The sequence below is a fragment of the Macaca fascicularis genome, chromosome 13 (assembly GCF_037993035.2).
Source record: "Macaca fascicularis isolate 582-1 chromosome 13, T2T-MFA8v1.1".
Lineage (NCBI taxonomy): Eukaryota > Metazoa > Chordata > Mammalia > Primates > Cercopithecidae > Macaca > Macaca fascicularis.
In genome coordinates this window covers 83,982,444-83,989,018 of record NC_088387.1, presented here as the reverse complement: position 1 = coordinate 83,989,018, position 6,575 = coordinate 83,982,444, and positions in this window count along the sequence as shown.

Below are 6,575 nucleotides of genomic sequence, written 5' to 3'. Positions count from 1 at the left end.
TTGTTTTAGCCAGGCAGGGTCTCTTAAGAAAAACAGAGTGAGTATTACTAGAAAATCTAAATGTAGGTAGATTTCCAGCCAAGCAGCTAGGCAAAGGTGTCCAGAGACTCCCTGTGCTCAGCATAGCATTGTGCAGCCTTGCAGGGGGATTGTCTTGGGAGAAGGGAGCAGCAGTAGGGCTCACAGCGGGCTCCATGGCACTGCCTGTGGATCATTATTTCCTTCTATTAGGATTGGTGCTTTGTCTCCAGTTTATTTCTTTCCTTTTTTATTTATTTATTTATTTTTTTTTGAGACAGAGTTTTGCTGTTGCTGCACTCCACAGGCTGGAGTGCAGTGGCGCGATCTCCACTCACCGCAACCTCCTGAGTAGCTGAGATTACAGGCATGTGCCACCACACCCAGCTAATTTTGTGTTTTTAGTAGAGACGGGGTTTCTCCATGTTGGACAGACTGGTCTCGAACTCCCGACCTCAGGTGATCCGCCCACCTCGGTCTCCCAAAGCACTGGGAATATAGGCATGAGCCACCGCGCCCAGCCTGTGTTCAGTTTATTTCTTTACTCTCCAAATTTGTTCCTGGACTCCGAGAAGCCCTCATGCACTGCTGTAGAGTGCCAATCTCCCAGTTTGCTCAAGACTGAGGGGTTTTCCAGGATCCAGAATTTTCCATTTTCAAGCTGGGATTGTCCTGGGCTGACTAGAATGAGATGGTCACCAGGTCACCAGTGAGCTAATAGCAGAGCCACTCAAGGAGCTCATCACCTCCTGCACAGAGCAGGCTCTCTGCTCAGCAGAATACCAGAAGACAGAATAAAAATATATTTGGGACTTATTCAGAATCAACGGGAACTTAAGAGTCCCACTGCAGTGCAGATAGATTCTTCAGTGCATAGGGCCAAGGTAATTACAGGCAAAGTTAGAAGAGGCTGGGTAAACATACAGCTGTGAACAATTGTCTTATTCACAAAGTCCTGGTCTTTCAGCTGTAAAGCCCGGTTTTCCTTCCCTATCTCAGAGAGCTCTGTGGAAGGTAGTTGGTAGATCTGAAAGTCCACAAGCAGATTCTCCAGGTGCAAGGAGAAGCGTATAGAGGAAAGCCTTTGTAAATCCACACTCAGAAACTGGGCTTCACATTAGAGGTCAAGTTGAAGTGAAAGTGTATTCACAAGAACCCTTGTACATGGTGGTTTTACAACTATTCCACACTCAGAGCCTTGGCTACCCAAGAGCCAAATGAGTCCATGAACTCTGGGAAGATCCTGCGAAGGCCAGACAATTCCTGGGGCATTGTGGGAAGCTAGGAAGCTAGAGTTGGAAGAGTCCAACTCTGCCTCAGCCCTCACGTGATCTGGTCCAACATTGCCTTACAGATGAGAAAACTGCGGCCTAGAGAGGTAAAGAGACTTACCTAAAAGGCACAGTTGGCCACTGTTAACGCTGGGATTTAACACCCAAATTTCCTAACTCTTTGCATTAAATAAATTCTGCAGTGCTGCTTCCATTGCAATGAGAGTTTGAATACTGAGTGTGAGCTACTTTTCTGGGCTTCTAATTTCTGAGAACAAAGTTTAGCAGAGGAAGAGAATCGTGAAATAATTTAGTTCATTTCATGGGACACCAATAGTATTCAAATACTTTCAGCCGAGGTCATGTTCATCCACGGCACAACCTTGACCTTAGCAAGAGCAGCAGATAGATGGAGTGGATTCAATTTCAAGATTGTCTCCTATTTTGTCTCTTCAGGCTTAAATGCTTTAGCACCATTTCAAGGGAGAAAATTCACATCATGGAGGACAAAAAAAAAGCTGTCATTCTTTCTAAACCCTAAACTTATTGTCATCTTAAAGTCTTGCCTCTTGGTGTTCCTTCTGCTTATTTACAACTTCACAGACTACTTCTTTGTCCTCAGTCAAGTATCAACTCAAATATGATTCCTTCCAAAATGCCTTTCCTTGTTGCCCCAATTATAGCAGTTTATAGTCAGCCTCAAACTTAATTCATCTGTAGTGAATTGAATAACATCTCCCAAAAATTCACCTCTACCAAAGCCTCAGAATGTGACCTGATTTGGAAATGCCATCTTTGCAGACATAATTAAGGTAAGGATTGGAATAAGATAATCCTGCATTAGGGTGGGCCCCAAATCCAATGAGGGTGTCCTTGAAGTCCTCCATAGCCTGACTCCAGGCTACCTTGCCAGTGTGGACTGTCTACACTGACTGTCTTCTCCTGAAAAACTGATCTTCCTTCCAACCAAACAGCTGGCTTCAGCTTCTCACACAAGTTCCTGCCACGTGCCACTTCTCTACCTAGGAAGTTACCCCTCCTTTCACCTGAACCTGTCCAAATGTTACTCTTCCTTCAAAATATGGCTCCAATCTCAAAATTTCTGCTCCCGTAGGGTCTTTCCTCATGCAGTGCTGCCAGGCACAATGTCAGGAGACTCCAGCACCACTGTTTACACACCCTTGTGTGTGTGTGTGTGTGTGTGTGTGTGTGTGTGTGTGTATGTGTAAGTGGATCTCCAATGGACTATGTGCTCTTACAGAACAGGAGCTGTATTTCAAAGCTGTTCTGTTTGTCTACTTGTTTTGGTTTTGTTGTTACTGTTCTTTTCTAACTTACCTTTCCAGGTCTTGAATGCTCTATGGACAATGTGACAATATGAAGAATAAAAGACAGATTGCTTGTGTTACATGAACAGATAAATAGCACGTTACTTCGCTCTACCCTAAAGCAAGTCCTCTCAGCCACACCCCACTGCAGTGCAGTCTACATGTGACTTCTTGGCCATAATTACCAAATGGATTCAGAGGCAGAGAAGAGGGAAAATGGCAAGTCCCTTTTCTCAGGCTGCTGAGATAATTTGTTTAGAGGACTCAAGAGGTAGCTCTTTGGGATTCCCAGAAATAATTGGGGGAAATATTTGAGGGTCCCACATAATCGGGGAAGATAGTCAAAAAAACTCACCACTTTACTTTGGGGTCACTGTTGCTGCCATCATCACCCTGGGAGTTGTTTCCTACTCTTGGTTATCTGGAGTCACACTAAGCTCAAAACAGGTGGCCCTGAAACTGCTCTATGAAGCAATCAGCACCCACCTTCTAAACACACACACACACACACACACACATACACACACTTGTATGTCACCATGAACCAGTAACCCCAAGCAAGCTGACCAAGTGCTGTTCTCCTGAAGTTTCAGAGATTTCATTGCAAAAACACAATTTACTTTTATGAGCAGCACTTCTGTCTCAAGACCTCGGACTAAGCTGGTAAGTACTGATTCCAGGACAAAATGTGACCCACATCCCTAAGTGTCCTACATTCCTCTTCCTGCCCCTTATAGGTTCCTTATCTGCAAACTCTCTCCCTCCTGTCCAAAGCATTTTACCTGCTCTGTCACCTTTGCATGATCACAGGTCCTTCGCATTCCACAATCAGTTATTTCCATACAAGGTTTGTTTTTTCACTTTGAACCTTAAAACCTAGGGAATGAAATTTTACCCACTGTCAAATGTCAAATGGACACTGAATCTGTCCACTGTGAGATGCTACACCACTGAATTTTGCTGTGCATCCCCCCCATTGGAACAGGAATGAATGTGAAAGTTTCATTTAAAACACTCCTTCATGAAATTCTCTGTGCATCAAATAATCGAAAGCCCCAACCACTGATCAGTTTGTAAAGCTGTGAAGCCCTCTCAATTGTCAGAAGCAACTTGAAATTGAACTGAAAAATATCTCACGGTCTCTTAGAAACAGACATGAATTGTAGTTTGCAACACAATGTGGAAATAGTTACAGAGAAAGTGATAATATCCTGTGAGGTGTGTGTGCTCTTCCTCCAAGTTCTTCCTTCTAAGGTCAGAGGGCTGATCACCTCACTGCTGCCCTACATAGTCTCCTCGGGGCCAGGAAATGCTCACTTACCACCAAATTTACTTCCAAACTGTAGTTTATCATAATATAATTTCGTTTTCTGAAAGAAGTGCTTCAACTTTGTGTATTGGCACAAGATAACTATAAACAACACCAAAGAAAATGGTCCCATATAATCTGGCCATTTATGGACACAGCACTAGAGGGAAAAAAAAACTTTAAACATAAATTAAGAAAGTTCTCTGTAAGAGCTCCGGTTGAATTATAGCTGACAATAGTACACACAGCAGTCACGCCACTGAATTCTTTCCAGCTCCAGCTTCATAATTCACCCTCTCCCACATGTCCTCTATTCTTGAACTTAGAAAACTTTTCTCAATAAGGGTCACTAGGGGGATCCCAACTGGGAACAGAAGAACAAAAAAGTTTAGTAACTATTCCAAGAGTCATAACATCGTAGGCAATAAATGCTGCATTTAAAGATTACAGATTTAAGATTGTGAGCAGCTTCTACCAGACACTGCATTACCCTGGTAAAGTCACCTGCCTTCTTTGAGCTTCAGTTTTCTCATCTGGCAGTTGTTCAATGGGTTTAGTCATTTGCAATCATTTTTATTACCTTCTAAAGTCCCCTTTAGGTACTGTGATGGAGAGGTAGACAGACAGACAGATAGATGATTGACAGAAAGATAGATAGATAGATAGATAGACAGATAGATAGATAGATAGATAGATAGATAGATAGATAGATAGATAGATAGATAGATAGATAGATAATAGATAATAGATAGATAGGCAGATAGGTGGGAAAGCCTTAAAAACTCAAAAAAGTAAGGAAGGATGATCCCAAGAAATAAGAGGAACCAGAACTCTTCTCCCTGGGTCTGAGAGCAGCTGGCCCAAGCCATCCTTCCCTGAGTCCTATTCTGTTCCTGCTTGGACTTCCCAGGACAGGATCCTCCCTGCCATGTGTGAGGCAGCCCCAGGCCTTTTGTACTGCTCCAGAGGTCTGGGGAGCAATGTTCCAATGGGAGGAAAAGGATCCAAGAAAGAGAAACCAAAGAGCCAATGCCATAAATATGTAAATGCCTTTGAACTCCACTGAGACTTCCTCTGTGCCCCAACAGTTTCCTCTCCTCCATGTGGGTTATATTCTATTTTCCCAGGCATGGACTAAGGGAGAAGAATGAAATTGGAGCCAGGTGGGGTTGGGGTAGTAGCCTGGAAAAGGCACTTATGAAAGCAAAGAGGCTATAGATTTCATTACCAGGTGCATAGTATCATCGGCTCCCAGTCCAGTGCTTGCTCATAGCACAAGTTGATTAAATATTTGTGGAGGAAGGGAGGGAGGGAAGGAAGGAAAGAAAGAAGGAGAGAAGGAAGGAAGGAAAATTGATTCTTATGCTTTCTACTGGAGACTTCTCACCTATTCAAAGAAGAATTAATTTTTGATGTTTACTGGCTATATATTTTGAACTCTCCACCTTGCCACTACAACATAGTTATACTGTGACCAACCTAGCTGAAATGAACTTACATTTTAAATGAGTCATTTTGCAGAGCAAGTAATAAATCAGCTCTCAGGAGTAAGGGGCTCTCAGCAGGCCATACTGCTCCATTGCCAGGAGGGATTATTTTAGCAGTATCACACTAGGATTTCTGAATTTATGCCCTTAATTTATGAGACATTCATTGCAGGGGCTTTCCCAAGTGTTATTTTCATAAAGAGCAGATTAATATAGGGGCTTTTTCTTGCATTTCTTTGGAAAAATCTTGCCCTGATGTAGAATATTCAAGCTCTGCTACGTATAAATAAGCTAATGTCTTTCCTCTGAGCTGTTGTCCCTTAGCCTTCAACCCTTTCTAGTCTGAAGCAAAAATCATGCTTAATTTTGTTTTGCTCTCTTTCTGACATAGTAAGAGCTTCAGGTCAAAGAACTAAAGAGAATGTGAGAGCTGACCTTATATTATGTTTTTACTTATTTGTAGCTTCCTTATGCACTTGCCCTACTGTGGACTTTTTCCTCTTCATTCCCTTATCCCTATTAGGATTCTACCAATTTATTGTTCTAACCTTGAAGAAACAGCTTTTTATTTACTTTCAGCTGTAGGTGGCCCACCAGGTTTCAACGACTGTAGAGCTCCATCAAGAGCCATGATTTTACAGTTACAAGTCAGAGGGGCCTTCATGGATCCATCAGGCTCAACACTGCCTCCTTAGTGAGCCTGTGAGCCACCCAAGATGGCTGGTCATCAGTGTTATCCTCTTCCTTTTCCAGACAACTATCTTTAAAAGAAAAAAAAAAAAAGAATGCCTTTGAATGTACCCATTTTTCCCCCAAATAATCTTGTTTAATAAATTCCTTATTGGGCCAAATCCAATGTGCTGAAATATCTGCCAAGCATGTCATTCTACACAAAAGGGATTTGCGAATAGCCAGTAGTTGGTGTGAAGAAAGGACATGTGAAAGCGCTGGGTGTGGAATTTCCCATCCTCGGCCGGAGGTCTACTACAGCTCGCTGTTTGCAGATCTGGGCTGAGCTATGCATCACATTGTTCATGAAAGAAAAAGCAACTGTTCTCCCCAGTGCCCCTTCCCCGCTCCACATGGCTGCGATCAACAGCCCCAAGACCCTAATTGCCACAGCCTATTAGAAATAATGAGACTTACATGGCAGAAGCCAAGG